The sequence below is a fragment of the Salvelinus sp. IW2-2015 genome, unplaced genomic scaffold (genome assembly GCF_002910315.2).
Source record: "Salvelinus sp. IW2-2015 unplaced genomic scaffold, ASM291031v2 Un_scaffold1551, whole genome shotgun sequence".
Lineage (NCBI taxonomy): Eukaryota > Metazoa > Chordata > Actinopteri > Salmoniformes > Salmonidae > Salvelinus > Salvelinus sp. IW2-2015.
The window spans coordinates 44,247-55,411 of record NW_019942982.1 but is presented as its reverse complement, the minus strand read 5'-3'; the positions used below and the strand labels follow the sequence as shown (position 1 = coordinate 55,411).

The 11,165-nt window shown below is 44.2% G+C and overlaps 1 pseudogene; it reads right to left on the bottom strand.

Moving 5' to 3' along the window:
- Positions 1-7,104: 7,104 nt before the first annotated feature.
- Positions 7,105-11,165, bottom strand: part of LOC112071228 (zinc finger E-box-binding homeobox 1-like) — a 17,163-nt pseudogene continuing 13,102 nt past the window's right edge.

Here is an 11,165-nt window from a genome sequence, read left to right as displayed (position 1 = left end):
CTGTCTAGGGTTGTATATCTAGGGTTTGTAGTCTAGTATATATATGTCACATGCTAACTGGACATTAACATTACGGTACCGTATATACTGTATGCTGAGTCATGCTAACTGCACATCAACGTTACGGTACCGTATATACTGTATTATGAGTCATGCTAAGTGGACATTAATGTTACTGTGCCGTATATGGAAAATCTGACCATAATTCTATCCTCTCGACTCCTGCTTACAAGCAATAACTAAAGCAGGAAGTACCAGTGACTCGCTCAATACGGAAGTGGTCAGCTGACGCGGATGCTACGCTACAGGACTGTTTTGCTGGCACAGACTGGAATATGTTCCGGGWTGCATTCAATAGCATTGAGAAGTATACCACCTCAGTCATTGGCTTCATCAATAAGTGCATCGACGACGTCATCCCCACAGTGACTGTACTTACATATCCCAACCAGAAGCCATGGATTAAAGGCAACATCCGCACCGAGCTAAAGGCTAGAGCTGCCGCTTTAACGGAGGGGGACACTAATCTGGACGCTTACAAGAAATCCCGCTATGCCCTCAGATGAACCATCAAACAGGCAAAGCATCAATAGAGGTCAAAGATTGAATCCTACTACACCAGCTCTGACGCTCGTCGGATGTGTCAGGGCTTGCAAACTATTATGGACTACAAACGGAAATCCAGCCGTGAGCTGCCCAGTGACCCAAGCCTACCAGACGGACTAAAAGCCTTTTATGCTCGCTTCGAGGAAAGCAACACTGAAGGATGCATGAGAGCACCAGCTGTTCTGGACAACTGTGTGATCGCGCTCTCCATAGCCAATGTGAGCAAGACCTTCAAACAGGTCAACATTCACAAGGCCGCGGGGCCAGATGGATTACCAGGACGTGAACTCAGAGCATCCTCTGACCAGCTGGCAAGTGTCTTCACTGACATTTTCAACCTCTCCCTGACCGAGTCTGTAATACCTACATGTTTCAAGCAGACCACCATAGTCCCTGTGCCCAAGAAAGCGAAGGTAATGCCCCATAGCACACGTCGGTAGCCATGAAGTGCTTTGAAAGGCTGGTCATTGCTCACATCAACACCATCATCCCAGAAACCCGAGACCCACTCCAATTCGCATACCACCCAAACAGATCAACAGATTATTAATTACAATCGTACTCCACACTGCCTTTTCCCACCTGGACAAAAGGAACACCTATGTGAGAATGCTATTCATTGACTACAGCTCAGAGTTCAACACCATAGTGCCCACAAAGCTAATCACTAAGTGAAGGACCCTGTGACTAAACACCTCCTTCTGCAACTGGATCCTGGACTTCCTGACGGGCTGCCCCCAGGTGGTAAGGGTAGGCAACAACACGTCTGCCACGCTGATCCTCAACACTGGGTCCCCTCAGGGACTCAGGGTACTTAGTCTCCTCCTGTACTCCCTGTTCACCCACGACTGCATGGCCAAGCATGACTCCAACACCATCATTAGGTTTGCTGACGACACAACAGTGGTAGGCCTGATCACCGACAATGATGAGACATCCTATAAGAAGGAGGTCAGAGACCTAGCAGTGTGGTGCGAGGACAACAACCTCTCCCTCAACGTGAGCAAGACAAAGGAGATGATAGTGGACTACAGGAAATATGGAGGGCCGAACATGCCCCCATTCACATCGACAGGGCTGTAGTGGAGCGGGTCGAGAYCTTCAAGTTCCTTGGTTTTTCACATCACTAACAAAATATCCAAACACACCAGGAAAGTTGTATATATCCAAACAAGGTCCAAACACACCAGGAAAGTTGTGAAGAGGGCACGACAACGTATTTTCCCCCTCAGGAGACTGAAAAGATTTGGCATGGGTCCCCAAGTCCTCAAAAAGTTCTACAGCTGCACCATCGAGAGCATCTTGACCGGTTGCATCACCGCCTGGTATGGCAACTGCTCGGCATCCGACGTAAGACGCTACAGAGGGTAGTGCGTACGGCCCAGTACATCACTGGCCCAGTACATCACCTATATACTAGGCGTTGTCAGAGGAAGGTCAAAAAAATTGTTAAAGACTCCAGTCATCCAAGTCATAGACTGTTCTCTCTGCTACCGCACTGCAAGCGGTACCGGAGCGCCAAGTCTAGGTCCAAAAGGCTCCTTAACAGCTTCTACCCCAAAGCCAWAAGACTGCTGAACAATTAATCAAATGACCACCCGGAATATTTACATTGACACCCCGCCCCTTTGTTTTTACACTGCTGCTACTCGCTGTTTATTATCTATGCATAGTCACTTCACCGCTACCTCCACGTACAAATTACCTTGACTAACCWGTACCCCCGCACATTGACTCAGTACCAGTACACCCTGTATATAGCCTCATTGTTGTTATTTTATTGTGTAACTTTTTRCCCCCCTTTTTCTTTAGATTATTTAGTAAATATTTCTTTAACTCTATTTTCTTAAAACTGCATTGTTAGGTAAGGGCTTGTATGTAYGCATTTCTACACCTGTTGTATTCGGTGCATGTGACAAATARATTTGATTTCATATACTGTATGCTGAGTCATGCTAACTGGACATTAACATTACGGTACCGTATATACTGTATGCTGAGTCATGCTAACTGCACATCAACGTTACGGTACCGTTGAATATCTGTATGCTGAGTATGCTAACTGGAATTAACCGTGTGAGTTATTGCAGTTCAGTTTGGATAACAGCTCCTATGAATGATTACAGGCACCCATACCTAACCCCACTCTCCCGCTTGGGAAACCAAATCTTAACCCACTAGGCCAAGTGGCAATTTACCTTTGGGCAAGGGTGACATTGATTTGAAGCAGCAGGCAGGGCTATGCGGCGTCCGAACGTCGGCGAATGTGAGTCCGTGACTCTCCACTTACATCACCGGTATAGTTACTTCTATTTTGTCAACTGCAAGGGTTGAGTTGGGTTGAAATGTAAGTAATAATGGGATATAGTGTGTGTGTTTAAATCAGTTTGTTTTTTTATTCGGTGGTGTGTGTTTTTTCCTTTTAATGCGGGGCTGAACTCCTGATTTAGCATCGGTTTAAATTCTCCTGATTCGCTCGTTTAGAATTCTCCTGACTTTAGCATCGGTTAAATTCTCCTGATTTGTGTGAATTCTCTGATTTAGCATCGGTTTAAATTCTCCTGATTTAAGGAATGCTGCCTGCTATAAGATTTGGGTTGTGGAGGCGTGCTTTGATGTGTGTGTCTCTTGTGTGTTCAAACGTGGGAAGCGTTTGTATTTTCACACTGCCAAAACAGCACACAATTACAGTCACTCACCCTTCTAGATAACTTGAAACAGTCTAACCAGTTATTGTGTCTGGAAGTAGCCTGGACAAGCTACTGTAGCAAGCTAGCCAACTTCTTTCACCAATTAGCTTCAGCCGGTGTGCGACCGTGGAAAAGTTGGTTTGACTTTGGATAGCCTATCTCTGGGGCTAGTTAGGGACCGTCAACAAATTACACAATGCAAATGGGAGAATATTTTCATGTTGCACACATTTTAGTTTTCTCATTAAATTATTTCAATATTTGTAAATTAATTTCTACAATTTATAGTTGATTTGAGGTTTTTAAGTCATTGAAAGTTGGACATATTGAAAATTTTAAAATATTGTCCCGTGTACATTGTGTCATTTACTGATGGTCCTTAACTAGCCCCATAGGGATATCGAATGTCAAACCAAATTGACGATATGAACTACAATTGGGTCTCGTGCAGCTACTCTGAATTGATGATTACATGGGTGCTGTGGACATGTGGGCATGCTTGAAATAAACCCGAGGAAAACTCTTACAGTACCCTTCTTTCCGTGACATACTTTCCCCCCCCTAAATATCTGAGTTTTGGCGAGAATTACTTTATGACCAAAATTGATCCTATTTCCACTTTGTAGTCCATGTTGACAGTAGAATACATGTTTCTGAATCACATCGATGTCACGTAGGCCGTGTTCAAATGGAGAAGTTGCTTATTAAGTTCAGTAGCTCTTAAGTGAAAATGAACTTGACATTTCCCAGGAGGCACTGMACTCCACAAACTGGCTCAGTGTCAGAACTGTAATCTCCTTTATAGATCACATTTAGACCGGAAATATAACTGGCAGAACAGATAACATTTAGGAAATACAGTCAGGTATTTAATTCAAAGATGCGTCGCAGCGCTGAGCACTGCACTTCCCACATTGCGCCTTTTAAAGGCTATTTCCCTGACGTTCGCATCCGAGATAAACGCCGAGGCGGACGGCTCAAGCATAAATTACGTTTAAAAGGCTCATTGTTGATAGTCAGAGTACAGACTTGTGTTAATCTGATACAAWCAGTGGAGGCTGCTGAGGGGAGGARGGCTCATAATAATGTCTGGAATGGAGGGAATGGAATGGTATCAAACACATTCCATTCCATTCTGGCCTTTATTATGAACTGTCCTCCCTTCAGCAGCCTCTACTGGATACAACCATATATATCTACTAACAAGCATCAATACATTAACTATTGTCTCCGGACTCCCATTAGGAACTAAAAGGCAACCAAACAATACAGTTGAGGAATTAAACCGTTTTATATTTACATGAAAAAAAATAAAAAATTAAGTTCACCCCATCTCAGAAATGCTTTCTTGTATTTTATTGTGATGGGAAGTCATAAAAAAATTGAGCAAAAAAATAAAAATAAAACAACTATAAAAACAAACAGATTAAACAGGAAATGTATAAAACAAATTGTAGCATCTGACATATAACAGTACAACGTAACAAATTGGCACAAAACAGAACGACAAAGGGTATGAGAATCTAATTTTGGCTTTGAAAAAAAAAATAGGAGTTCCGTACATCTTCATAACGAGATCAATCCTTCATTACAACAGCAAGGACTCATGCGTTTTAGTCACACAGTTATTTTTCAGTAGCTTCATATCACAGTAAGAACAGGTCAGTCTAACCAGCGAGCCTGATGGATGAAACGCTTTCCGTTTCTCTCTTCATTTATTTCTTCTTTTCATGTTAATACTTTTTTCAAAACAAACTTCATAGCCCCCAGAGCGCCACTTCCTACTCTGGATTCAATGACCTTCAAATCATTTTTCATACTAAAATATATTATTGTATCAATTCACACTACACTATTGTACACTACAATGTGTGTAATAAATAAGCATAAAGAAATAGAAAAATAAGACACGTAAATATAAAAAGTCCTCTAAAAACTAAACAGGTACGCTTTCCTCATGGAAAAGGTTTCTAATACTGCCATTGTTGAAAACATACACAGGACACACACATATAAAAAACTAAAAACTAAAAACCAAACTGAAAATAATTCTGTAACACTGTAAAGGTCAAATCAACTGAAACACTTCATAAAACACAGGGACCACATTCACTAACGTTTGTTACCTGAAGTGCGGGTTAGCTTGCCACCATTTTGTAAAACAAGTGCACTCATCTAATAATGTCGGATGCTCCAACACAGGAATATCCCCTTAAATCCTGTAAAAACCTTTTTGATATTCGTCCTATTTTCTCTCTGTTCATCTTTGTTCACGCACACACGAAGGAGTCCTTTTCATGCTATCGTCTTGTATTCCCTACTGTACTACTTTTAACCAGAGCCCTATAGTGCACTATAAAGGGAATACTGAAGTGTGCCTTTTGGGACGAAACCCAACTGAACCTAGTGAAAATGAGTCCAACCAAGTAAACAAACATGAATCAATATGGGCCTTGCGCAGAAAATACATACTGACTACATCTGTTGGGGTACAAAGAACACTGTTCAATGGCACTTACAGCACACAGGTCTGGTCTTGCATAAGGCTGGAGATATTGGGGCGGGGTAGAGCACATATCTACACCCCTCCTACTTCATATGACCCTACGACACTGATGGTCACTGATTAAAAACTAACCAAACCAACTGATAACTAGGGTTACGTCCCAATAATCTCCCCTTTCTCTAAAAGTGTGCACTTGATAACTTCCCTTCAAGGACTTTGAAAGGAAATGACTGGTGTAAGAAATATTGTGTAAAATGCTATAATCTAGCTAGCCCAGGTCTCCACCAATCCAATGCTTTTAGATTTATGGGGATCAGTGAACAGGTTCCCCCCTCAGGAGGAAGGAGAGATTATTGGGACACAAACAAGGACAAGCATGGTTACGAATGCTGGCTTTGAGGTTGTCACACTACTTTTCCCTGATAGGACAGTTTGGTTATGATGTCAGACAGATATCACATCAACCCCCCCCCCCACCCACCCCCACATAGCCTGGTCCCAGATCTGTTTGTGCTCTTGCCAATTCCATTGCTGTCCTTGTCAAGCCAAACATGGCAGTGAATAATGAGGAGTTGGCATGATAGCACTAACATACTGGCACTCAGGCTAACCCCTCCCACCCATACCAGGCTAACCCCTCCCACCCATACCCCCAGAATCCTCTTTTCTTCTTAATGTTAACAAACCAACTGAAAACAAAATGCTATGCTAACGTCAGCTAACATGAAGAGGATGTACAGCTAGTGTGAACAGAATAATACTGAAGGGTGGACAACACATCATGAGGCATGTCGTATCCATAGGTAAACCAGGATTACTGTAGTGCAGTTGTTTTGTGTTTTTTTTTTTTTACAACTCAATAAAATACTGATTTTAGCAAACATCATCATTGGCAATAGAAATGTATAGAAATGTTTCTTACAACTGTACAGATTAAAAGGTTAAAACAAGAGTGGCAAAATTAGTCAAAAATAACACTGACAAACAGAAATGACCTGGGATCAGATGTCTCACTCTCAGTAACAAAATAATTGAAAGGTCAGCTGTAACTTAAAAAAAAAAGAAAAAGTATAATACGTCTATAAACAAGGTAACACCGATTTTTTTTAACAGGAGAAAAAGTCCCTTCTTTGTAGTCTATCTCAGGCACACCTGGGGTCAACACAGTAGAGGACCGACACACAGCATCAACACGGCACCATGGTTGTTTTATCTCTTCTTTTGACGACAACACAAGATTTTCCTCTCCTGCTACTTGACACCTAGGATTTCCATTTTTTTTTGTCAGAGAATGTATTTTATTCATTCACCGTTCATCTTGCCTTCCTCTGTTTCTTTCTGTCCGGTTTCCAACCCCTCCGCCGGGATGTCCTCCTTGTCCACATGCGGTTCTTTGTCCTCCGTTTCCATAGCTTCCTCTGTTACAAAGGTTTCCTTCTCTGCCACTCCTTCCTCCTCCTTTTCCTCCTCTACACCTCCCATCACCTGTACCTCCATCACCTCCTCTTCCTCACACACATCCTCCTGCTGTAGAGACTCCTCTTTACTAACCTCCTCCTCCTCTCTCCTCCCTTCCTTTTCCTCCACCTCCTCCTGGTGTGCCTCCTCCTCTCTCCTCCCTTCCTCTTCCTCCTCCTTCCTGGTGTGCCTCCTCCTCTCTCTCCCCTTCCTCTCCTCCTCCTGGTGTGCCTCCTCCTCTCTACTCCCTTCCTTTTCCTCCTGGTGTGCCTCCTCTCTCTCCTCCTTCCTCTTCCTGGTGTGCCTCCTCCTCTCTTACTCCCTTCTCTTCCTGGTGTGCCTCCTCCTCTCTCTCTCCTTCCTCTTCCTGGTGTGCTCCTCCTCTCTACTCCCTTCCTCTTCCACCTCCTCCTGGTGTGCCTCCTCTCTCCTCCCTTCCTCTTTTCTGCTCTCTTCACACACCTGCTTCTGCTGTACTCCTCTCTCTCTATACTCTCATCCTTCTGTCCTCTCTTCCTCTGCTCCCCTTCCTTCTCCACCTCTTCCCTCTGCTCCCTTCCTCCCTTCTCTTCCTCTCTGATCCCTTCCTCCCCTCCTCTTCCTCCCTGATCTCTTCCTCCTCTCCTCTCTGCTCCCTTCCTCCTCTCCTCTTCCTCTCTGATCTCTTCCTCCTCCTTCTCTCTGCCCTTCTCCCCCTCCTCTCCTCTCTGATTCTTCCTCTCCCTCTTCTCTCTCTCCCTTCCTCCTCCTCTTGCCTCTCCCCCCCTACTCTCCACCCTCGTAGATCTCATCTCCTCGTCATCCTCACCCACTTGCACCACCCGTATGTCGTCCATGCTCATGGCCGCCATGCCTCCTCTTCCTCCAGCTCCTCCTCACTCTCTCTCGTCTGAGTCAGTTGGGAGGTGGGGAGGTGGGTCGGCTGTCTGACTGCTGCTCTTCTGTTTGAGGACTCATTTCGGGGCTCATCCCGAGCTGGCGACCCCCGTGCCGCCCTCCCCGGGGCTCCTTCTTGCAGTAGGAGTATGGTGGTTCATGTGCTGGCTGTAGGAGCCAGAGTGGGAGAAACACTTGCACACTTGTCACAGCGGTAGGGCTTCTCTCCGGATGCAGTCGCGTGTGTTCAATCAAGTGGTGCTTGTGTTTGAAGGCTTTGTCGCAGATGCCGCACTCATGTGGTCGTTTTCCTGAAAACAGAAACACCACGAGGGTTCAGCGTTTCAATCTCTTTCAACTCATCCAGAAAGAAACAGAACACACGAGGTTCAGTGTTCAATCTCTTCAAACTCATCCAGAAATTACAACAGAAATCGATCTGAAACCCATTACTCTTGATTTGCACTGTGTGTGTGTGAACTGCTTACCATTACATTAGTTCCTGCAGCCTGCCTGCTGGTATTACTTCCTACATCTACATTACCCTGACCTGCCTGCAGCCTGCCTGCCTGGTATCACTTCTACAATCTCCATTACACTGACCTGCTGCAGCCTGCCTGCCTGGTATCACTTCCTACAATCTACATTACACTGACCTGCCTGCAGCCTGCCTGCCTGGTATCACTTCTACAATCTCCATTACAACTGACCTGCAGCCTGCCTGCCTGTTATCACTTCCTACAATCTACATTACACTGACCTGCCTGCAGCCTGCCTGCCTGGTATCAACTTCCTACAATCTACATTACACTGACCTGCCTGCGCTGCCTGCCTGGTATCACTTCCTACAATCTACATTACACTGACCTGCCTGCAGCCTGCCTGCTGGTATCACTTCCTACAATTACATTACACTGACCTGCCTGCAGCCCTGCCTGCCTGGTATCACTTCCTACAATCTACATTACTACTGCCTGCCGCCCGCCTGCTGGTATCCATTCCTACAATCACATTACACTGACTCTGCCTGCAGCCTGCCTGCCTGGTATCACTTCCTACAATCTACATTACACTGACCTTGCCTGCATGCTTCCTAACTTGTGAAACCAACTGCACTTGTTTATGAAACAATATCATAACAAAAACTCTCACAAATACGTAAACCACTCCAAAAAATTCCCCTAAAGGATTCTAGCAGGTCTGTTGCAATGGTAAAATAATTCAGTAAAATAAAACAAACATTATTTGTGGAGATGTAGATCAAACTAGCTGCCTGAGTGCTGATACGTTCTTCTGGACCTGGGTCTCATTGAACCCAGGAAGGAGGGATGAGGGCGTTTCATCCCAGAAGGCACCCTATTCCCTACATAGTGCACTACTTTTGACCAGAGCCCTTTGGCACCCTATTCCCTACATAGTACATACTTTTAGCACCATTGCCCTATGGGCCCTCATCAAAAGTAGTTCACTATAAAGGAATAGGGTGCCATTTGGGACGAAGATCAACTGGGCCCATCCAACGGGCCATTAAGCACCGCTCTAGCCCCTTTCTGAAATAATTTGGACTCTGCCTGCTTGTCCTAAGCCGCGCAGATGTGCGTCCAAATTGCACTGTATTTCCTATAGGGCTCTGGTCGAAAGAAGTGCACTATATAGGGAATATGTTGCCATTTAGGAACAATCCAGAGTGATTAACGCCAAATCTTGTCAAAGGGGGTTGAGCCACAACTCATTAGCAATAATTAATAGTGGTTTTCAAGAGGACATTAGGTGGTTTAAGAGGAATTAGGCGGTTTAAGAGGACATTAGGTGGTTTAGAGGACATTAGGTGGTTTAAGAGGACATTAGGTTAAGAGGACATTAGGTGGTTTAGAGAACATTAGGGGTTTAAGAGGACATTAGGTGGTTTAAGGAGACATTAGTGTTTAAGAGACATTAGGCGTTTAAGAGGACATGGTGGTTTAAGAGGACATTAGGTGGTTTTAAGAGGACATTAGGTGGTTTAAGAGGACATTAGCGGTTTAAGAGGATATTAGGTGGTTAGAGGACATTAGGCGTTTAAGAGGACATTAGGTGGTTTAAAGAGGACATTAGGTCGGTTTAGAGGACATTAGGTGGTTAGAGGACATTAGGTGTTTTAAGAGGAATTAGGTAGAAGGCATTAGGTGGTTTAAGAGAACATTAGGTGGTTTAAGAGAACATTAGGTGGTTTAAGAGGGACATTAGTGCGGTTAGAGGACATTAGGTGGTTTAGAGGCCATTAGGTGGTTTAAGAGGACATTAGGGTGTTTAAGAGGACATTAGGTGGTTTTAAGATGACCATTAGGTGGTTTAAGAGGACATTTAGGTGGTTTTAAGAGGACATTAGGCGGTTTAAGAGTGTCCCGTTCTGACCATAGTTTCTTTTTATGTCTTCGTGTTAGGTGGTCAGGGCGTGAAAGTTGGGGTGGGTAGTCTATGTTCTGTTTTCTATGTTGTTTGTATTTCTATGTATGGCGTGATACTGGTTCTCAATCAGAGGCAGCTGTCGATCGTTGCTCTCTGATTGAGAATCATATTTAGGTAGCCTGTTTTTCCCATTTTGGTTGTGGGTGGTTGTTTCCTGGTGTTTGTGTTTGTGTCACCATTCAGGACTGTTTCGTTTTCGTTTTCATTCACTTTGTTATTTTTGTATTTTTGTAGTGTTCAGTTTATTATTTAAATATGACGAACACTTACCACGCTGCATTATTGGTCCCGATCCTTCATACTCTCAGACGAAGAGGACGAGAATCGTTACAAAGAGAACATTATGTGGTTGAAGAGGACATTAAGCGGTTTTAAGAGGGCGATATTGGCTGTTATAATACCAAATTCAGGGAAAAGCTGCCTGGTTTCTCCATAACGAAAGCAGTAGACAGATACAAATCTATAGGTTCTATTCAAAGTAATTCCCGATTGAGCCCAACACTATTCAGCATTTACCGCAAGGGTCGGCACCAGACGGCCCGTGGACCAAAACTGGCAGGTGCAAAGTTTGGTGGTGGCCC